At 28.4% G+C, this 25,597-nt stretch overlaps 1 protein-coding gene across 2 annotated transcripts in view; it reads left to right on the plus strand.

Annotated features, from left to right (window-relative positions):
• The window catches only part of LOC142331813 (neprilysin-11-like), a 222,469-nt gene that overhangs the window by 38,331 nt on the left and 158,541 nt on the right, over positions 1–25,597 (plus strand). The window contains exon 2 of one of the 2 annotated variants that reach the window (XM_075377944.1): positions 4,185–4,387. The exons of the other annotated variant lie outside the window; for it this stretch is intronic. The gene's annotated coding sequence lies outside the window, so the exon portion shown is untranslated. The remainder of the gene's footprint in view (positions 1–4,184; positions 4,388–25,597) is intronic. 2 annotated transcript variants of the gene reach the window in all.

Raw genomic sequence — 25,597 nt, forward strand, 5'->3', positions numbered from 1 at the left:
AGAGAGAGAGAGAGAGAGAGAGAGAGTGAGAGAGAGAAAGAGAGAGAGACACACACTCGCGCATATATATATATGAAACACAACTATCATTAAAAAAATATAAATGAAATAACATGTTCTTTATTATTAAAAAACGAAAAATTATTGTATCGAAACTATTTTTGCCATCGATTGATTATTAATTGCGGTTATTGATTCCTTTGAATAAAACAACAAAAGAATTTACATAGTAAAAAGAATTATTTAAGCACGATTTGACGATTGCAGGTAAATATTAAATTTGTTTTTTATGTTCCATTTTTCTAATAAATACCAGTCTTATCTAAACTTTTATGTTTGTGTAGATTTATAATTTTACTAATGAAAAAATACATTTTTTAAAAAATTATCTTAAATATTTTATGGTGTAACAATAAATTATTTCGTGGTATCTTTTTTATAATATTTTAAAGCAAATTACATATCTTATGAAATAGAGGCTTTTTTTTAGGGTAATAAGTTTTATATTAGTCATATTATATCTTTACCGATGATTTATAGCTTAATAAATTTAACCGCTTCATAATGCGATTAAAAATATGGAGGGTGATCTAATTCTATTTCCTAATCGTTCTTTTTTCTTCTCATTATCTAGGCAAATTTTATTTTATTATAAAAGATTGTCAAAAAAAAAAGAAAAAAAATAATTTTTTAAATTATTTTTTAACCAGACTTTATTTCACGCTCAAGTGAATCGCGATAATATAACATAATGACTGTGTAACAACTAATATTTTCTTTAACTACCTCGTTAGGAATTTTTTGAATCGACAAAAACTTTTCTAGTTATCGTTTATTTTTTATTTTTTAATCTGAATGATTCATTCAAATCACTAATGATTATTATATTTTTAAATTTAAAAAAAATGTCTTAGTAAAAAGTAAAAAATAATTTCGTTTTCAAGAAAATTACTTTAAAAAAAGTTAATTAACAAAAAAATTTTCCATTTATTCATGACTAAAAAGAATAACGTGGGGCACGCTCTCATATATGACATTCAAATAAGAGAATTTTTTATAATTATCTTGAAACTAATATTTTAAAAGTAATTTTTTTGAAAACAAAATTATTTTTTTCTTCCTGTTACTTTCCCGTCTAGATAGGGTTATAGCAGAGCTATAACTCTAAAAGGTCCAATATCACCGGATCTTGAACCCAATTACACGTAACGAATCCATAAACCGGATGAAAATTTTCAGGATGTTAATGTTCGTATGTACGAGTGTGTGTTCGGTATCAGTCTCTAAATCACCATATATCTCCAGAACTACCGGACCGATTTTGACCAAAATTTGTAAGATTAATTCTATATATGGGGCATTGATGCCATTAAATTTTCAGTTTAAAAGTTGAAACTGTAGAGCAAGGTTACCCTCAATATCTCAAAATTTCGCTTAATTAAGGTCATATTTATCTTAGGCACATTTGTTAACAATTAAAAAATAACAATATTTGCAAAAATATCTCAAAATCGCACCCTCACCCCAAAAAATGTTCTGAACTTTGAAACTTTGTTGTGATCGCTATGATGCTTGTTTTCCATTGCGGTTTCTTCTGTTGTCGTCTAATTACGCATATAAATTAATCTGTTCTAAATTGGGAGCCCCAGACTCCACCGAGCGGCCGGACCCGATCAAAATTCATGCATTTTTAAACATTTTTCTTCTTTCCCTTGTTTTATTGTAATCAAGACTTTTAAAAAAAAGATTATTTATAGAATTGAACTTTGACTCCCGCTTTGGGGTTCGCGCGAAAAGTAACAAACATGGTCGTGTGATATATCAATTTATACATTTTCAAGGGCATTGATAACGATTTTAATGTTTAATGTTGTTGAAATAGAAGCTTTTTTTTAGTAATACCGGATTTGAAATTTGCGGTTTTAATCTCAAACCAATATTATTATCTTGTAATTATAACGTGGGATTTTTAAATATGTCATTAATATGTTAATTATATTTTTTTATAAATAGCCACGTGGCGAGAAAGTCCTGCAACTCTGTAGTCACCTTTTTATATTGTTTTTGTTATTTATTTTTTTAAAGAAAAGCATGTTTTTAAATAAATAAAAAAATGATTTTCTACTTTTTACTGATAATGAAATTATCAAATTTTACATTGGTTATATAATATATAGAACTGAGTTATTTAAAACCATATATGAAAAAATTAAATTCTCCTAACTTACAAAATCTTTTGTAAAATGTTAATTTTACCATTATTTTTTTTGAATAAGTGTTTAAACAGATAAGTAAGTTTCTAATTTTTTATATTTTAATTCGTTAGCAAACAAAAGAATTTGCAGTTTTATTCTACCATATTATAATGTGGAGAGTTAGTTTCCATTACTATGAATAACATCAGTTATTCATAACTAAATCAAATGAGTAGAGTGGCAAATTTACACTAGTCATATTAAAGTAGAAAAAAGGCGAGCCTAAGGCCCACCACGAAAATGTTACATAATTTTTGTTTCATTACACATGATTTTGTTAAATGTTTGTGGCAATTGTAACTAAATAACTTTCATGAATTTAGCGTACTAAAAACAACAAAACTTTTACAACGAAAAGCTTTCAAAATGCTTAACATTTTTAACTGTTTCTTGAGTTGAGATTTTTTAATACAGCTCTAACCCCAATGTTTTCCTTTTTTATCCCCAAAACACAAATATAATTTTAGATAGATCGATCGTATAAAGAAGTATAAATCATTTGAAGGAATGAATCGTTCGTGCGTTGCGCGCAGCCGCCCGTCCCACCACGTGGCTCGCTCTGCGCCAATAGCAGCTGAAATAAAAATGTGAGCACATACATCAAACAAATATTTTTAAAAAAATATGGAGAAAGAGAATCCCCGCTTCAATAGCCACTTGATCTACTCATACTGAATCGATAGTCGAAATAAATCGGATCGACAGCTATATCTTACGATTCCCTTCCTCAAGATGTTAACCACGTATTACATACAGACATATTCTTATACACATATGCATAAAATATAGAAATACAGTACATCTCCGCTATAACGGGATCGATATACCGCGGATACGGATATAACGCGGAGTATAATCTGTCCCCCAAAAAATATCTGAATATCTGAAAAACTATTGTATCTTCCGCACTTAACTTGATGCTATGTAAGTACACATTATACTGTATTGGCTTTTTCTATTAAACCATTATTGCTTGATTTTTCCTATTTTTTTATTGATCCCCTTAGTGATTTAAAATTTACTTCTCGAAATAACGCGGTTATTCTATAACGCGGGTCCCCCGATAACCGTGTTTTAGCGGGGTTACACTGTATATGAAATTAGCAATGGAATATTTTATTGTCATGTGCAAAATTTTACCATTGCATAGCGTCGGGAGATGAGTTAATTAAGGTTGAAATGAAGTGATATTTATAAATAAACATTTAATTAAATTTTTAACACCGGTTGATGCTATTGTAATAGATGTTTGTATTACATTTTTGTATTGCAAGTACTTAATTTTGGTATTTAACTATCTTCTTGGGATTTTAATTTCTTGTAATATTGTTGCCATTTTTCAGATGGTCGAATGATTACATACTAATACGTCTAATATTCATATCTATTTTTTTTTATTCCATTGTATTTGAATTGTATTCAATAAATTTTTGTTTTTTTTTTAATTTCGAAGTCTCATTTATTTATTTATTAAAATAAACATTATATGTTATTTTATTTTAATTTTTAAAATTTTATTTTTATTTAAATTATTTATCCTTAGAAATAATTATTCCTGACTTATAAAATTTGTATTTGAAAAATGGCCGATAATCATAAATTTGTTGAAGAGAAATTTTTCAGACAACTTATAGAACATAATTTTAGAGTTATTTATATCTTTACGTCTTTTATAAAGGTATAAATAACATTTAGTTAGGTTTCAAAATAGTATGTTTATGTAACTGGGTGTGTTTTTAAAGCTCTTATTCAATTTTTTGAAAATAGATTTAAATAATGAAATTAACGTAGATTCTATAAATTAATCGACATAAATTATAAGTAATAACTCATTAATCTGTACTGATATTTAGTCGATTTCTTGCTAAAATTATAGTTAAGGCAAAAATACTTTTAAAAATAATTAAGTTTATTATATTTTTATTGTAGAAAAAAAGAAACGCGTTCGCTAGAATACAGATAGACTACGTAACCAACATAACTAATGAAGTGGATATTCAAACCTTCCACGTTGCTATTTTTGGACTAAATGAATACAGCTTAACTTTTATACACAGTTCTGCACACCGTTGTCTTTCTCTATAACATACATTTTTCAAAAACACTAATTCAGAAAACATCAGCTCATAATGGTAAGTTGAAAATATCATTAAATAATTTATGGTTGGATTAAATAAATCTTATTATTTATAATAAATTTAAAAAAAAATTATAAATGTTTTTAATCATATTTTTCTACTTGACAACCAGTTTATTGTGCACATATAAACCTCCCTTTACACACCCACAGATTCACAATAATGTAATAAATGTAATAAAATCATATAAATACAATCTTAAATTGTAAGAAAGAAATAATTGATTAGTGTAGTATAATTAAAGAAACAAACATTAAAATATAATAATATAAAATAGAAAAAAATTCTCCTTAGGGAAAATTTCTCATTTTTATTTTGATATGTCACTCACTCTCCATCGTTTTCTTGCCACCTACAAAGCGGTTGAAATTTTTCTTTACTCCGTAGATTGAATATAAAATGTAAATTATAACGTTTGAGTCTTCGTAAAAAATATTTTATTATTTAAAATTTTCTATTTTTTTGCTTAATAAAAATTTAACAGTTTAATTATATATGAAGTTAACGAAAAATCAAGTTTAATTACTCTTGGTATTGAAAATATTACATCCATATGTATATGTATACGTCTTATAATTCGGTAACTGGCATAAAGGTGAAAGAAAATCTTGAGTGGAGGTATGCATATGAATTTCATCAGGTCACACACACACACACACACACACGCGCGCGCGCACACACACACACACACACACACATATATATATATATATATGATTATATTATAATAGTAAATACGCGTAATAGTCGCAAACATCTTACAAACATGACGTTATTGTCTTATTGACGTACGAATTAATTTTATTCTTGACGACCGACTATTATGAACATAACAGTTTAATTTAAAAACTATTATTGATTTGAATTTAAATTAACATCCCTGAAAATCGCTGAAGATGAGTAACAGCTCCGAAAGTACTAGGATTTACACTTTTTAAATTGTTGGCAAGTGTGGAAATTTAATTTATACAAAACAAGAATTTCTTAATAATAATATTTTTTATACGCTTTGGTACAGCAAATACTTTTATCTTTTTTAAAAGCTTTTATTTAACTCGCTTTAGGAATAATCAAATCTTGCAACTGCTATATCTTTTGATCTATCGTATGAAAATCAATGAAATTTGGTACACGTATGTAACTTCGTTGACAATACAACACTACGGTGTCGGAATTCGATATGACCCACCCCCATGAGCTACCCCTACGCTAAATTCATGCATTTAGTTGAAAATTTTAATTTCTCATGAACTATCGTATAAAAATGATTGAAATTTGATACACGTATGTAACTTCGATGTTTAAAAATAAATATTTTTACCTTTTTTGTCTTAAAAAATACAAAAAAAAATACAAAATATATTTGATTACATATAAAAATTATTTTTTAAAAAAGCTTTTATTTAACTAATATTAATATTAACATTAATAAAAAAGGAAACAAATTAGAAAACCCCTCTAAAAATTAAAAAAATAAGAATTAAATAAAATTGAGAATTTTAAACAAAAAAATATAATATATTAACAAATATAAAAATGCACTGAAAAGTAAAAAATATAAATATCTAATTATAATTATCTAATTTATAATTATATAAATATCTAATAAACAACCAATAAATAAAAAAAAATAAATGTAATTAATTATTGAATTTTAAAATTAAAAGTAATGAAAATATTTAGTTAAAAGCGTGGCGCAGTTTTTATAATTTATTTAAAACAACACAACATTTATTTTTATAACAATTAATCTTCATTTTCATTTTCAATAACGACGCGAGAAGGCTGAAAGATCTGCTGGAACCTCTCCAGTTGAGACTGACTAGCTACAAGTAACAATCTGGGAAAATGCACCCACTCGCTTTCTTTGTACGCGTTCTCACATAGTTGAAGTTCATCTTCGAATTCTGATTTTAATCTAAGCCAAATTGAGCGCACTCTCCGCTAAAGGTTTCATTTTAATTAATTATGAATTTTTATTTAATGAATTCATAATTACGGTTACAATTATAATAATGATAATAATTAATAATTTTTCAGATTACCGTCAAAATGTAATAACTTTGTGCTAGATTTATAAATTTAATTTTAATTTTTAATCTTATTAACCCTTAAAGGTCATCTCGGTGCAAATTTGAACCATCAAAGAATTAAAACTTGAGTTATTTTATTACAGATAAATAAAGTATATACATATACTAAACAACCTCATCAAACAAAAAAATATATTTTAAAATACAGCAAATGTCTACAAATAGTTATTCGAAAAGATTGTTATAAAAACTGCGCCACGCTTTTATTTAACTAAATATTTCCATTACTTTTAATTTTAAAATTTAATAATTATTACATTTATTTATTTTTTATTTATTGGTTATTTATTAGATATTTATATAATTTATTTTTTATTTTTCAGTGCATTTTTATATTTATTAATATATTATATTTTTTTGTTTAAAATTTTAAATTTGATTTAATTCTTATTTTTTACTTTTCAGAGGGTTTTTCTAATCTGTTTCCTTTTTTTTATTAATTTTAATATTAATGTTAATTAAATAAAACTTTTTTTAAAAAATAATTTTTTATATGTAATCAAATATATTTTTGTAATTTTTTAAAAAATTTCATTAACCATTAAATGGTTTCTTTTCTTGCATTTTTTTTATAGAAAATTAAAGGAAATAAATAAATCCTACCATTTTATGTGACGATTGACTAAATTATTGTTAATCGAATCTTTTACCAGGTGTCTTCACTGTATGTTTAGTGAAAAATAGTTTAATTTCTTTGGTTATAATTTAATTATAAGTGATTTGTATAGATAATTACACTGTCCTTTAAAAATTAAATTGTGATTATATTTGATCATAATAATTAGTTGCTTAGGAATTTTTTATTTTATTCGGCCGATTAGCAATTGCAGTAGTTACAAAATTATTCGTATAGTATGCAGAACTAGACAGAAGCCGCCGGGAATACCGACTTATGATGTAAATATAATATTACGTAATAAAAAAAAAAAAAAAAAATGTGAAACCTATTTAAAAAAAGACAATTTAAACCACTATACTTTGTGATATCTATACTTCACAATCATTCTTGTACTGAGTTCACGTAAATATATACCTTACGTAAGTAAAATAACATTTTATCTTTAATATGTATAAGCTATGTAACTATAATCCTTAAGCCCTTGCTTGATGAAAATATTATGCAATATTTTAATCTAAATTTCAGTGAACGTAGATGTTTACGTACGTACTAAATTCAACAAGGTACATACTTTTTTTGTATTACACGGCTTTTATTTTTGTATTTATATTTTTTAATGAATTAATAATATTCATTATTACATTATAGTCAATTTAATGTATCTTTGCGTATGTACTATAGTACACAAACAAGAATTTATTCCGTTTCTCTTTATTTCGTGATTTGTGTATTTTTTTTTTTTAGAAAACACATAATCACGAAACATTGTTTTTTTCTTAAGAAAATATGCGTACAGAACTTTGAACGTCCTGTTAAAAAATATTGACTTTAATGTAGGCCCTTTTGTAATGTAGGCTACCTATTGTAATGGGTACCATGATTCGACTTCCGGAAAATTTCGACATATCTTCGCGTTTCACATCCCCCAGACCCCAAAACCACTATCAGTTCAAAGGTTTATATATATATATATTTTTTTTTTTTTCTTGTGGACACGATAACTGCCGTAATTTTCTGCCAATCATTTTCAAAAATAAAATATAACGACCTAAAATGTCGGTCGAGTTTGTTAACGGGCAAAATCGGATCATGGCGAGAGAAAGGGGAAGGCTTTATCGAAAAAACAAAATATCGCTAAGTTTCTTATTAAGTAAAATATCGAATTCGTTTAAAGTTTCTACTATTCTTTGGATGAGGACCTAAAATTTATATAGGAAAAGTTTTTTTAATATCACCAACCATTGGTTCAGAAGGTGAAAAAAATGGGGTTTCGAAAACAACAAAAATCATACCTCCCTTAATAGGCACAGTATCGAATCGGTTTAAAATGGAAGTTAGTCCTCTAAACATTACCTAAAACTTTTGTCTGAAACAAATTTTGATTTGACCAATCCTTACGGCAAGGGATGACCAAAATGTTGCTGGAACTGTACTATGTAGCTTCTCGTATGCTAAACTTTTTTCAAATCCAACCGTTTCCATATTGAGTAAATTTGAAGTTTTCTTAACTTTAAGGTGGAAATCTTTTTTATCCTCTACTTAGCACCGGTAAAATCTACCTCCACCTTCCGGCGTGCCGAAAGGGATTTTTATTAATTTGATAATCTCATTTTTATTTCCGGTCCTGCCGAGGAAGTTTTTCATCCTTTGTTTCATCCATTAATAATTCATTTTCGTAAATACTTTTCATAAGTTATTCAAAATGATGATATTATACAATACAAAAACATTTCTTTTCCAGTAGTCGTATCTCAGTTACCTTAAAATCAAGATTCGTTAATTCAAAATTTGGCTTGAATCAAACATTTTTTTTATAACTCTGTATTCATCGTATTATTTTTTTAATTTAAAAAAAAATTTTTTTAACTTTTTTATTTTATTTTTGCTCGTTAATTTTAAGATAAAAAGTTTTAAAAAATTACCGAATTAAACAAAAAATCCAAACGTAAAAGATTATGCTTTTTTAATTCTTTTTAAAATTTTTTAGATTTATGTGTAATGATTACCACCGGACGTGCAATATCATTCTTAATTTTTTGGATATATTAGTTAATTTTTGCGCTAAATTTTCTAATGATTTCTGCTAATATGTAGAATGATAGAATTTCTATCTCTCAGAATTTGTGAATCAGATAGATTTGGTATTTAAATTACACGCTAAAAATTTCTCATCATAAAAAAATTGGCATAATTTAATTATTTGTATTCCACACATCACATCACTTAATACGATCTAGTTACAATATACAATAATTTGAGAGTGAAAAAATTGTAATAACAAAAAAATTAAAACATGATTTCTTTTCAAGAAAATTACCATCAAGAAAATTATTTAATTTTTTTGCATGACTAAAAAGAAAAGCGTAGACTGCGCTCTCATCTACAACGTATTATAACTAGAGCACGCTCCACGCTTTTCTTTATAGTCATACAAAAATAGAACCTTTTTGTAAAAGTAATTTTCTTTAAAATGTATGTTTTTTTAGTTATTATTTTTAATTGTATAAGTATTTAAACTGATAATTAAGTCTTTACTTTTAGTTGTTTTAATTCTTTAGTAAACAAAAAAATATATACATGGAGTTTTATTTTGTATTATAACACGGAGAAAATAGATTAAACCTAAGTAGAAAGAAAAAAAAGTGGAGTACATTAAATTAAAGTGTTTTTTTTTTCTGTTTAGCCTCCGGAACCACCGTAAGGTATTACTTCAGAGGATGATATGTAGGAATGTAAATGAACACTCTCAGGTCGACCATTCCTGAGATGTGTGGTTAATTGAAACCTTACCGCCAAAGGAGACCGGTATCCGCGATTTAGTATTCAAATCCGAATAAAAGTAACTGCCTTTAGTAGGATTGGAACCTTAGAACTCTCGACTTCGAAATCAGCTGATTTGCGATAACGATTTTAACCACTAGACCAACCCGGTGGGCTAATAAATTATGAAGTGGTTGTATATAATTGCATGTCCTACGGTTTTATTTTGTAGTCATGCATAAATAGAAAACTTTTTAAAAGTAATTTTCATGAAAGTAATTTTTTTAAAAGTAGTTTTCTTGAAAACGAAAATTATGTTTTACATTTTTTTTTTTTTTTTTTGTTAAGTAAGGCATGTTAAATTTTTTTTTTTTTGTTTATTTCCTCCGCAGAACTAAGTTGTTGGAAGTCATACTAGAACAAATTAAATTCTCGAAGTTATAAAATTTCTTCGTAATTGTTCATTTTACCACAATTTTTTTTTTTTGCGTTTTAAACTGACAAGTAAGTTTTTACTTTTAGTTGTTTTAATTCTTTAGCAAAAAAAAAAAAAAAATTATACGCAGATTATTCTATAACTTAAGAGATTTACTTTTTTTTACTATAAATGATACCATTTATTAATAACTAATCAGACGTACATAAATTCTGCAATGTAAATCTACACTAGATTTACATTGCAGATTTATATCACATTATATTACATCAGATTTATATTACATTGCAGATTTATATTTATTTATTATATTCAGTGGATTTATATTAAAATCCACTTCAACAGTCACCTTTTTTACTCATAATGAATCGACAGTCAAAACCAATCGGATCGATAGCTACACCTTATCGATTCAGCTCTCTTCCTCAAGATATTCTCCTTGTATCACGACAGCTTATATATAAATAAAATATAGAAATATATTAAATTAACAATGGAATACTCTATTATCATCTTACTTACGTCGCTGCGTAAAATTTCACCATTTTATGTAGTCGAGAGATGAGTTTAATTAAGGTTGCAAGATTTGAGGACACGGATAAAACATTTTAAGTAAATGAAATGTATATAATAATAAATAATAAACAGTTTTTTTTTGCAAAATAAAGTATTATATATTAGTTAAAATAAAATAAAATATAATTAAACATAAAATTAGAAAAAGACTAGCATTAGTTTAGTTGATGAAATAAGACGATCATAAAATAGCTAAATTATTAAATATAAAAAATAGACAAACAATTAACTGCCGACGTGAACAAAATAGCTTATCAAAATACCCGGATATTTTAGTGAAAAGAATCCAACTCAAGTACTACTGGAGCTATCAAATTATATTGAATATCCGTTCTGTAGCACGATGAAAAGAATTGTTTATATCCCATTTACTATAGAAAAAATCCCTAGAGCGGTTAAAATAATCTGCAACATAAATTTTCAACCATTCAATAGCGACTGAATCACTTACTTCCTCGCAATTAATTCGTCTTAGGTATAAAATCTCAGCAAAATGTCGACGACCTTAAAGGATGTAATAATTATTATTCATAATTAACTCAAAATATGACAATTAACGTAAAAAATTCAAACTGTTTATATATTGGTACCATTTCCTCTAATGGCTTCGCTTGCGAAATAAATAATCAGAATTTTAACGTGAATGAAAATTAGTTCTTCAACGCCAAGCTTGTTTTATTTTTTGGATTACAAAAACACGAGTAATTATTCAAAAATACAAAATATCTTATAAATAATGAACACAAATATTAGAAATGTGCAAAGATGATAAAAATGAGATAATAGCTAATCATTCAATGGAATGATTAGCTATGTTTCTAATTTATTTGTGAATGTTATCTATTTCCACGAAGTTTGGCAATGTGGATTTTAAAAAATAATTTAAAAAAAAACTAATAATAGATGTTTTTGTGCGTATATAATAACATCCCTTCGCGGCTTCACCTGTACTATAGGGTTACTTGCGTTTCCCGTTGCAATCAGAAGATGTTTAGCCGGTCAGGGTATGCTTCGTCATCCCTTTCCAACTAGCCAAGAGGTTCTCCCCTTGGACCCCCCTGTGTTCATTAAACTCATGCTTGTGAGAATAATAATGGTAAATAAAAATTAAAGCCTGTTCAATTTATAAAAAAACTGTCAGTATATTGTAACACCTTTAGAGCAACAGTTTGGTTTCTAGATTTCCCGTCGCGGCTTCGCTCACGAAAGTCGTAATCAGAATTCCTAACATAAATTACCATTACAATGTTAAATCTCATAAAGATTAATTAAATAGCAGTAGCATAAAATGACAAAAATGTATAAAGACAATTCGTTTTTACCCTTTAAAATACTAAAATTCAAAAATGATTTTTAGATATTTATCTGAAGAGTATTTACAAGCCCAAATCGAGTGAATATCTTGTCTAGTATAGTGGAAAATTTTGCAATAACTGTTCGAAATTTTTTTTACCTTTCTTCACTCCTTCAAGGTCGAACTTCAAATAATCTAGAAATTGGTTTTAGATATTAACATGAAGATGATTTACACACACCAAAATCAAGTTGTTATCTTCATTTGTTACCGAGAATTTAAACAAGTAAATAAAATTAAAAATTAAAAAAAACCCACTACGAAATTAAATTGGATAATTAAATATTAATTAGAAAGACTTAGAAATATTCAAAAGCCGTTTTGAAGAAAAATATCTACTTGAGCGCCCTCTGGCGGTTAATCTAATGTTGCACCCTACCCATAACACTATTCTAAGAACCTGCTCTCAAGTGATACCTACACAATGCAAAAAATCGCATCGAAATAGGTCCAATAGTTTTTGAGAAAAAGGTAACACACACACACACACACACACACACACACACACACACACACACACACACACACACACACACACACAACCTTTTATCTCAAAAGCAAATACCGCTCCGTTCCGTCGTGGTTAAAAAAAAGTAAAATTTAATGTTACCTATTTTAACTCTTTAAAATAGGATTTTAAAAATTCCTTTTTTAGTTTGCATTTACATCATAAGAAATTGGTCAATTTTGATTGATTTATCTTCAGTAGTGTTTACTGAGCGTTGATTATTAATCAGTTACGACATATCTTTTATATATACATATATTTATGGTTTGACTATATGACAGAACTTCAGCCTTGACTTAAATAAAGAAAATAAAAATATTTTAATGGCTTTGATTGGGCAAAACCTATTACAAGTTAATTGGGCGTAAACTTGTAGTTAACGGATTGAAATTAATAAATAAATTTTCTTAAGTAGGCTAATGAGCAAAATGATGACAAAAAATATGATCAAATCTTGTAAATGATGTAATTTTTTGTTTGAAAAAAATTCTATATTTGTGGTATTTGTAAAATTTAAACATTTATAGATGAGGTTTTATACAAAATAAAAATTAATCATTTATATTGATTCACTTAATGAACTTTAAAAAAAAAAGAAGAAATATAAAAATCTTCGTACGCGTCTATTCCTCCTTTAATGTTAAATTTTATTAAAAATATTAGTAGGTCTACCAAAACCCTTTGCCTGTGCAAAGAAAAGCCTTGTAAATAAACATAAATATAAGAAATATGGGAAAATGAGGTAAGAAATATTTATCTATTGTGAGCTAAGGCTCTCTGAAATAAGAGAATACGTATAAAAAAGAAATAAAAGATTTATTCTGTTCGAAACATAAAACTATATTATGTACATTACATCAATATAAGATAAATTAACGTAATCCACTGGGTTATTCTACTGGTGAACGCCTGGTCTTCGAAATCACTGATTTCGAAGTCGGGACTTCCAAGTTCAAATCCTAGTAAAGGCAGTTACTTTAATACGGATTTGAATACCAGATCGTGGATACCGGTGTTCTTTGGTGGTTGGGTTTCAATTAATTACACATCTCAGGAATGGTCGACCTGTGACCGTACAAGACTACACAGTTCTTACACTCACACATATCATCCTCATTTATCCTCTGAAGTAATACCTGACGGTGATTCCCGGAGGCTAAACAGAAGAAAAAATAAATAAATTTACGTATAAAAACAGAATATAAAATAAAAAATAGATTGTTTAAAAAGTTAAATAACAATTAAGTTAATTGTATAAATATTTTGCAATTCAGAAGTAAAATTATTTTGAGAACATATTTATGTACATATACTAAACGGGATGCAGATAAATCGTGTAAAAAATTCAACAGGGTATTTTTTAATTGTAAAAGAAAATCTTTAATTGTATTTTAACTGAATTTGTGGGAAGATTTTTCAAATTTTTCGGCAATTTATTAAAAATTGTAACGGAAGCATGATAGGCTCCTTTCTCGTAAGCTGAAGTATTGTGTTGAGTTTTACGAAAACAGTTTTTTATCTGGTTTGATAAAGATTAATCCAAAAGAATTACAATGAAATTGTAAACTGTACCGTAAAAGTCTTGCAGATATCATTTCTTCCGTCCATCTTTGTTATTTCTACTACATTTCATTACTTTTGTTTTGTTCTTGTTTATTTTCATGCGATAGTTCTTGCGTAGGACTTCATCTATGCCGTTCATTGTTTCTTCTAAATCCTTTTTACTCTCAGCTAGAATTACTACATCATCAGCAAATCGTAGCATCTTTATCTTTTCACCTTGTACTGTTACTCCGAATCTAAATTGTTCTTTAACATCATTAACTGCTAGTTCCATGTAAAGATTAAAAAGTAACGGAGATAGGGAACATCCTTGTCGGACTCCCTTTCTTATTACGGCTTCTTTCTTATGTTCTTCTATACAATAATGGATAATATAAACAATGTTTACGCGTTCCATATAATAATAAAAAAAGAAAAATTTGTTACAAAACTCTTACCGGCCCGATTTCATTTATTAAACAATGAATAATCATAAAAATTGTATTATTTCTGTAAATCTGATACTTATTAATAGTTTCTTAATACATAATTTATGTTTTTTGAGCAGAAGAATGATATCTGCGAGACTCTTACCGTACGGTTTGCAATTTCACGTGATTTTTTTTTGGAATCACTACGTTTTGTTAGATTATTCTTTTATTTTTTTATGAATTAATGATTGTTATCTTATTGATTTATTATTAAAATTTATTGCCTTAGAACAAACAAATTGAATTTCACGGCCAATTTTTTTTGTTGATACGTCATATCATTCACTTCATACCATATTTTTCCTTTTTTAATAAATTTTGTATAATGACCTTACGAATCGAAAATCCGTGATGTAATATTTCTTATTACTTTGTAAGTGAAACCATCGATTTTTATCGTTAAATTCGATTGGGAAAATCGAATTTATTTGTGGTTTATTTTTCCCTTTTTTAATAAAAGTAGTATAATCTCTTATAAATTAACACTTTTTTTAATAAAGAAGTGATGGGAATTAAACGAATTGTTTCATCTCAGTACTTTCATTTACATAACAGCATTTACTATTAAAACGAGCTGTAGTACATTTTCTTTTAAATTTTTTAAGTTCAAGCACATTATCAAGTTTTTGTACGCTACCTAGTAGTATCAAGTACTGCCATCTAGCGGCGAGATTCGTAAAGGCACATTAAAAAAATGAATAAAATGACATATTCCGAGTTCCGCCGTTCATCAAATGGAAAAAAAAAACGTTGTCTAATAAAATTCGAGGTATTTTTTATAGTATTCTTTATTACTCATGTAATTGAATGTTGAATCTAATTGAATAATGTTTTCATGCTTATTTTGTCCCCCCTCCCATTTTCATTTCACTGTTAGGTTAAGTCATGTTAAGAACTGTAGACGTAGTTCGTTGACTTCGTCACCTCTTACCGAACTCCACGGTACTGCTATTTTTTTAAGAAATTTACCATTCTTTTTAACAAAAATTGGACATTCATAATCATATACACAAGGTAAGTCAATATATTTAATTTTAAAATATCAGTCTATACCACTCATTCTTATGAGCGCCAGACAATGATCTGACTTCCCATTAAGAACTCGTTCTGACTTTTTGAGGGAACTACAAGAGATGTAATGTAGGCATAATAAACATTTAATAATTATTCAAATCTTAGCGGTTTATTAAGACTTCATAGCAGAAATGAACTGCTTAATTTTGTTACAAACGAAAACAATTTTATTATTTATTTAATTAATTATCCTTCCTATTTATAAAATGGTAAACAAAATTCTGAAAACACAAAACTTGTTATAACTCGATACCTAGTTGATCTACTGGGACGGCCAATGGGTTAAAACACTCGGAGAAACAAGTCACACATAATGGAATTCACCCAAAATTTTTCCTCAACTCTGAGCTGAGATGTAAGTTGATATATAATAACAATAACTGGTTCTCCTTATATTAAAACATAGTAAGAAAAATGGTGAATATACGAAGATTGTAATAATTGGAGTCCTAATTGGTCTACTGGAGCGAGCAATGGTTTAAAAAATATTCGGAGAATCAAGTCAATCAAGGGCCGTGAATCGGGGAGATGGAGCGCAACCTCCTTGTAATTATTTAATTATTCAGACTATTTTCTTGAAATTTTGCGTAAAAATACTTTTTATATCAAAATATATATTCATTAAGGTTAAACGATTGCGTTTCATTTGTCATTCCTCGGCTTTTTTGGTAAATTTTAAATAGACCAAAATATTATTATTGAAGATGCTTTTAACTACATTTTATGATGCAATTTTTTTATGATACTGACATTATTTTTTTTTAAATCTTAATTACTTCTTATTAGTCAACTTTGATTAATAATATATGATAAAAAAAAAAATTAATATTTTGAATTATAAATAAAGGGTTAAATAACAGCTAAATGAGTACCATAAAATTTCTGTATTATCTTTTCTAAATATTCTTAGATCGTAGCAGAATCGGTGCAGTAATAAGTTTTACGCCGTAAGTATTAAAAATGATAATTGTTATAATGCAGCAGCATTATTAATATATTTCTGATAATATTTATCATTTTTATATAATTTTTCCTAATTAATATAAATTATCTTTATAAATTAGCACAAATCAATTAATTAAAGTTTAAATAATTAAAAAGCAGATAATAACAATAATTATTTTAATTCGTTACAATTAATTAAAAGAACGAAGTATTTTTAATTGTAAAAATTAGCGTGGCTAAAATTTCTTGGTAATATAATATTATTATTATTATTATTATTATCCTTGATTTGAAGAGAAGTCTATTTTTATACAGAGTTTACACTGAATTCTATTCATGTCTAATTTAAATAATAATTATCATCGATTTAATACGATAAAGAAATATAAATGTAACACGAAATCATAAATTACAATTTATTGTAATCTTTAATAATTATTGTTCATTTAGATTTTACGACGTTTCAGAGCAATTAAACACAGCCAATTTGATATATTTTACTTTATGTGAATACAATATATGTCTGTTGTAAGCACGGTGGACATGCTGTACGTCATTTCAATTTTATGAAATATAATTGTTCCTTTTATAGTATATAAACTGATAAAATAAAACAATAAAGTATTCTTGAAAAAAAAAAGTTAATTAGAAATGACCGGGATATTTTTACGTACACGCAGGCATGTGCACGTGCGCGCGCGCGCACACACACACCAAAATGGGTATATTTTAAATTTAGTAAATAGAGATTGTTACTTTATATAGAAACTAGAATTACCTGTCGCGGCTTCGCTCACGTTGTATGCGTATTGAACTTAAAAAATTGGAAATAGCTTTTTAGTAATTGTTTGAGTTATTGCTATTCACAACTTATCGAATGAAATAGATAATTTAGTTGAATAACAACTTTTCAGTAAAATAAGTTTTCATGAAACATAATAAATTACAGAACTATAAAACTAAGAGAACGCTCTGGCATAGTTTCACATTGTCTACAATCATAGATTCTGCTAGCCTTAGAAGTTTTTCTTCCTATTTGTGACCTCACCGACGTAGGCAATATAAAAATATTAATACTAAATATAAAAGTCGAATCTATGCCAATTATGTGTATGACTTGGCCATAATAGAACTTTTTAGTTCAGGATATAAAAATCTATTGAGAGGTACTTTACAATACGTGACCTAAATATTTTCCTCTTGCCAACAGCCGTGTCTAGTGTACTAGTCATTATATTATACTAATCTGTTGTGTTTGCATTTTATATACAAATGTGTCATGTTATTAGTCATCTGGTGAGATAATACAACAATCCCGCTCACCCGTTCCGTCTACGCCAGCCGACAGTTCGGCTGACAAAGACAGAGGCAAACCTTCAGCTCAGTTAGTATATTAGCGTGAGGATGAGCCCTCGCGGGTCTCCAGCCCGCGAATGCTAGATCGTGGATACCGGTGTTCTTTGGTGGTTGGGTTTCAATTAACCACACATCTCAGGAATGGTCGAACTGAGAATGTACAAGACTACACTTCATTTACACTCATACATATCATCCACTGAAGTATTATCTAAACGGTAGTTACCGGAGGCTAAACAGGAAAAAGAAAAGGTAAAGGGTCTCCAGCCCGCGGGTGAACGCGTCTTCCCAAATCAGCTGATTTGGATGTAGATAGTTCCAGCGTTCAAGTCCTAGTAAAGGCAGTTACTTTTATACGAATTTGAATACTAGATTTTGTTGATACCGGTATTCTTTGTTGGTTGGGTTTCAATTTACCACACATCTCAGGAATGGTCGAGCTAAGACTGTACAAGACTACACTTCATTTACACTCATGCATATCATCCTCATTCATCCTTTGAAGTAATACCTGAACGGTAATTCCCGGTGGTTAAACAGGAAAAAGAAAGAAAGGATCGCCACCAGATTAGACAATGACAGATCTAATAAAATACACAATAACTTTCTGAAGAAGTCGATTTGATATAGACAATATCGATACAGAAAGTGACAATTAATTTAGATTAATTTCAATTAATTTAGAAAGAAGTTCTAAGATATTTACTTATACATTGTCTTATTTATTATTTATGTAGTAACGAAATTGGTGGGGTTTGAACTGTGGTAAACATTCCGGGGTGGGGGAAGGGTTATAAAAAAGCTACAGTTAAAATTTCGTGATGATTAGTTCAGTAGTTTTCGAGGGTTATCGGTAACAAATAAATAAGACGTTATCACTTTATATAGTAGTGAGATTAATTTAGATTTAAATTATGTGTATTAATAATATTATCGGTAGCCGCTAATGGCTTTAATTGTTGATGCAACTATAAATAAAAGTATTTAAAAAAAAAAAAATTATCGGTAGTATTTTAAGAGATTGGTTTTTGAAGGAACGAAATTAATTAAGAAAAGGAAAAAGAATTGTTCGAAAATTCTCAAAATCAAAATTTTATTTATCTTTTAATAATGAATGAGAGGAATATTTTACTATTCTGATTGTAACTATTTTACACTAAAAGAAGACCATTTACAACATTAAAAAAAATATATATTTTTTTTTTTATGAATGTACTTAAGAATTTTACTTACTTTATGCAGGGTTCATACAGATTGCTCCGCCCCCACTGCTCGATCACCATACTTTCTTGTCATTCTAGTCAACCCCAACCATTCCTCTCTCTTCTATCATCCTTTGCACCCCTTCTTTCCACGTCTTTCTGGGTCTACCTCTCTTCCTTCTTGTTCCAGGATAATAATCTAACACTATTTTTGGCATCTAAAACAGACAATATTTAGGTGGTACTCAGAGTTTGAAAGAGGACGTCCTGGTCTTGAGAACGCTCCAAGTTCACGTCATTCGTCTTCGTTTGTGGCTGAGGAAAACATTGCTGCAGTACTAAAAATGTTTAAAACAAACAGGCGTGTGATCTACCATCAAAAGATCCATTGGACATTAATGTGATAGCAGATCGAGCTATTCTAAGAATTCACCTTCAAGTTAGAAAGTTTTGTATCTTTTGGGTGACGCATAACCTGACCGACAATCAGATGGCACGTCGTATTTCATGGTGCCGTCAAATCCTGAAAAAGATTGAAAATGAGTAATGTCCTTATGTGAACAGTATTGTGGCAGGTGAAGAAACTTGGCTGTACTATTATGACTTCCCGAACAAGGCTCAAAACAAAGCGTGGGTGTTCGAAGATGAGGAGACTTCCGTAGCTGTTCAGTGAATAAAACCTACCTGATTGGTCTAATGGTGAATTCGTCATCGCAAATCAGCTGATTTTGAATTTAAGAGTTCTAAGGTTCAAATCCTAGTAAAGGCAATCACTTTTGTACGGATTTGTATACTAGATCTTGCATACCGGCTTTCTTTGGTGGTTCTTATTTTTTTCTGTTTAGCCTTTGGAACCGCCATAAGTATTACTTCAGAGGATGAATGAAGATGACATGTACGAATGTAATAAAGTGTAGTCTTGTACAGTCTCAGGTCGACCATTCCTGAGATGTGTAGTTAATTGAAACCCTCCATCACCTACCATCATTGGTGATTGGGTTTCAATTAAGCACACATCTCAGTAATGGTCGACCTGAGACTGTACAAGACTACAATTCATTTTCATTCATACATATCATCCTCATTCATCCTTTAAAGTAATAACTTACGCTGGTTCCGGAGGCTATATAGAAAGAAAATGATTGTAAATAAGAGATTATTGGCAGTATTTTTTAGTGTGAGTGGAGTTTTAGAGCGAGTTATGTTGAAAACTCAGACGGTAGTTACAGAGGAGTGATACAATGACGAATGCCAGCCAACAGTTGTCAAATTCCTCAAGAAGCTGTGACCAAACTTTACTTTATGTTCTATGTTATCATTCATGGTTTCTCCACCATGATAACCTTCAGCGTATCGCTCTAGAGTTTTTCTCCCAGTACTTAATTAGCACTGGATTAAAAGTGCTGGAGCACCTTCCCTGCAGTCCTGACCTCCCAGTGAAGAACAGACTAAAAGGGAGACATTTTATGAACGATGATGACCTCCTAAGGGCTTGGGATGATGTACGCGCTCAGATCTCTGACGAAACATGGAAGGGTGTCTTTAAAGATTGGTTTCAAAGGATGGAGAGGTGTATAATATGTGATGGAAATTATTTTTAAAAATGTTTAAAAATATAGTTATATTGCAAATCTTTCCTAGTTCCTTTTCATTACACAATTATTTTGTCATCATATTAAATTACAGATTTTTCATATATCGCTAAATTAACGTTTAACCTCTTTGTATGAAGGCGGTTTGCCTCTGTTTCAAAGGCAAACCTGTATGGAACCTTACATACATAATCTAAATTTGTATTTACATAAACACAGATACTAACACATACTATACATGTATTCAGACTGATAATTATAATTTAATCTAAATTTTTTTTTGTCTTCAGTCATTTGACTGGTTTGATGCAGCTCTCCAAGATTCCCTATCTAGTGCTAGTCGTTTCATTTCAGTATACCCTCTACATCTTACATCCCTAACAATTTGTTTTACATATTCCAAACGTGGCCTGCCTACACAATTTTTTCCTTCTACCTGTCCTTCCAATATTAAAGCGACTATTCCAGGATGCCTTAGTATGTGGCCTATAAGTCTGTCTCTTCTTTTAACTATGTTTTTCCAAATGCTTCTTTCTTCATCTATTTGCCGCAATACCTCTTCATTTGTCACTTTATCCACCCACCTGATTTTTAACATTCTCATATAGCACCGCATTTCAAAAGCTTCTAATCTTTTCTTCTCAGATACTCCGATCGTCCAAGTTTCACTTCCATATAAAGCGACACTCCAAACATATACTTTCAAAAATCTTTTCCTGACATTTAAATTAATTTTTGATGTAAACAAATTATATTTCTTACTGAAGGCTCGTTTAGCTTGTGCTATTCGGTATTTTATATCGCTCCTGCTTCGTCCATCTTTAGTAATTCTACTTCCCAAATAACAAAATTCTTCTACCTCCATAATCTTTTCTCCTCCTATTTTCACATTCAGTGGTCCATCTTTGTTATTTCTACTACATTTCATTACTTTTGTTTTGTTCTTGTTTATTTTCATGCGATAGTTCTTGCGTAGGACTAAAATGCGTAGGACTTTAATCTAAATAAGTGGTAATTTTATTTCGTAAGTTATTTATTTTTTTAAATGTTTTTAAAATGATGTAATTTATAAAATGTTTATCATCAGTTTTATAAAACGTGCTGGTCTTTTTGTTTTTAAGTAAAATCATTACTTACCGGTTATTTTTATTGTTACATTATTTATTAAATTGAATGCACTTTACATTTATGCTTTAAACATTGGATACCGTGAATTTTTAATTCGTTTAATGTTTAAATGGAGTACGTAGTACGTACTATACAAGATTAGAAATGGCTGAAAATTAATTTATCATTCTAAATTATTTACATATATGAACTTAAAATATTAAATCTATAATCTTTTTTATACGTATCTTTATTTGAACCAATTAATCAATTGGATCCAATTAATCAATTAGATTCAATTAATCAGTGCTTCTTCTATACGATTTAATTTATTCATTGATATACTGTTTCGGGCAGTATTAAATGTCTTTTGATAAACAAAATAAATATTATCTACCCGCTTTCCCCTATCGTACCGGAGTTAGAACCAAAAAACGGGGGTTTCGGGTAAATTTACAGCTTTATTACTTTCTATTGGGCGCGATTTTAAACCGATTTTGATGAAACTTGTTAGGAAAATGTAAACCTTATAGAAGTAGAATACTATTGATTTCCAAGCGAATCGGTTTTCTATAACCGGGGTAGAGTTGAAAAACTGGATCTTTGGGTATGTTTTCAAGGAAATCTGCCCTTTGGACGCACTTACTGCGAAAGAGTTTTGTTAATTTCTAACTTTGTGTTCAAATTCAATTCGAAGTTAATAATAATAAATTTAACATTTGGATCAACTCATTAAGGTGAACATATGAATGATATGTGTGTGTGTGTGTGTGTGTGGATGTGTATGTTGAAAACAGCGCACTAAATTTATTAAAATTTTTTCAAATTTATGAAACCTTTTATCACTTCATACTTTTTTTTTGCTACCTCCACCTTGGAGGCGGACCTGCTTAATATGAACATAGCTCCAAAGGTAAATTACGGGGAATTATTCATCCCTTCACTTCTTCCACTATCTTCGCACGGATAATCTTGACCAACATCGTCGATACCGCGCGCCACGACAGTTCGATCCGCAGCATAGTCCCTCCATGGTACTATCTGGGGAAAAAACGACGAATTTTTTTTGATATTGTGTAAATTAAATTTCCACTTACCAACAATTTAAAAAGTGTAAATACTAGTACTTTCAGAGCTGTTACTCCATCTTCAGGGATTTTCTAAAAGATGTTAATTTAAATTCAAATCAATAATCGTTTTTAAATTAAACTGTTATGTTCATAATAGTCGGTCGTCAAGAATAAAATTAATTCGTACGTATAATAAATAATAGTCTCAAACATCTTACAAATATGGCGTTACTGCCTTATTGACAATAACGCCATTATTTAATTATCAGACCTCGCAACAGTTACATTCCGCAGAGGATCTCAACGTCTACGCCCTTAGATGTGCTTTGAAGCACCCGGACCGGTAAGCAAGTGAGATAACTCGTAATCCTATTCCCCGTGTTGCGATCCAGCCATCTCTGGATGTCCGGGATAAACCTACGGATTAATCTGCCGTTTGACGATTTATCCGATCTCTCCTGTCACCTGCGGATAAGGGAAGCTTCTGTATCTGCCTTACTCGTTTGCCTGTACATTTCCATTCCTCTTCCAAACGAGGAATCTAGAAGTTATTATTTCATATTGGTATATATTTAGGAGTTTTTACATTTATCTTTACTATATATGTTTAGTAAATACAAATAAAAACGTAATAATTTTTGCATAATCCAGAATGATTGATGATGTTTATTTATTTTATTTGGTTTAATTATATTTAAAATTAATTATACAGTATTAAAAAAAAAATTAATTTATGATACTATTTCGCTGAAAATGCTTTCCTTAAAATGAAAAATGTATAAAAATATTATTAAAACAATTAAACAACAATTTTTTTTTCGCGTAATTTCATTTATTTAAAATATATATAAATTTTAATAAACATTTTTATCGTAATTGAATAAGTTTTATTTCTAATAAAGATTTTTTTATAATCGCAAATAAATGCGTGGTATTATTACAATTTAATCTGATTTAAAATTAATAACTTATTTATCATGATGTATAAATTTAAATAAATAATAACTAATGCATTATTTAATAATAAACGCATTATAATTTAAAAGTGATCACAAGTTTAACAGTCGATTGATATATTACAAAACAATGTAATGTAATGTAGTAAAATCAATTTGATCATTCCACAAAAGTTTATGATCCATTATGTAATAAAAAACAGAAGAGGAAAAGTATTTAAAAATAAAATACTTTCTGATTCACTAGCTGATTCTGATGTTTTAAACGTTAGTTTGTTATACTAATTTATGACTATTAATTACTACTTTAAAACATTTAAATGTAGAACGATACATATGACAAAAAAAAAATGTAACAACTTAAAACGGGTAAAGAAATAGTACTACGAAGAAAGCAATCTTCTGATTCGAGTAAATAATAGAGAGGTCATTGAACCTGCCATTTTTAAAGCCAAACTGATGTAGTATGGAATGGACATAACTCGTTTTATAATATACTCGTAACATCTGTTGCATGTTGACTACTCATCCACACTACCACGCCTCACCCCTACCATACATTATGTTTTGCTGTTAGGGTGACTAATCCTTTACAATATAACATCTAAAGATCTATATACAAGTAAAGTTGTTTAGTACAAAATAACCAATATTTATTTTCTGAAAATATTAGAGAAATAATTCATTTCACGAATATATATTTTTATTTATTATTAATAATATTATAAATGATCAAAAAAAAAACTTTAGTAATTAATTTTCTTAATTAATATACTTTTAAATGTAAGAAAAATCGGTAAAAAATTATAATACAACAAACATTATTAAAACTATTAACAACAAATTTTATATAAAAATAAAAAAAGGCTTTCTAAAATAATCATGTATTGCTTCTGGTATTTACACTTCGAATAATGTGATATTAGAAAATTCAGATAGACAAATTACTGTCGTCGCTTAATTATATTTAATTGTCACTTCGATGATAAATTTTAGATCAATAAATCTTCTTTCGTATAATTTGTTTACAGTATCATTAAATACTTAATTACACCAGATTTTCAATGAAAAAAACAGTTCGTTATTGAATTCAATATGCATGTATGAATGTTTTTTGTCTCGGATATTGATTTCAGATTCGGATTAAGCATTGTTGGAAGATTTAAAAAATAAACGAATCGGCTCGCGGGTTCACCTCAAAACGGCCACCATAATTATAAATTATAATTTTGTAATAATCATTATGCAATAAGTTATGAAATAGTTAAAACGCACTAATTTTATTAAAATAAATTAGAAATATAAATATCAATCTTTTAAATTAAAAAATGGCGGAAAAACTAACTTTTTAATAACTCAAAAAAAAAAAAATAGCCATAAAAACGCCAAAACACGAAATAAATAAATTATATTGACCTATGTTGGACCCCAATAGAAATTTATTAAAATCATAACATTATATAACTTCTTTATACTCCTTTTAAATTACATATACACATTTTTGCTACAGTTCATTTAAACTT

The sequence above is a fragment of the Lycorma delicatula genome, chromosome 10 (assembly GCF_047948215.1).
Source record: "Lycorma delicatula isolate Av1 chromosome 10, ASM4794821v1, whole genome shotgun sequence".
NCBI lineage: Eukaryota > Metazoa > Arthropoda > Insecta > Hemiptera > Fulgoridae > Lycorma > Lycorma delicatula.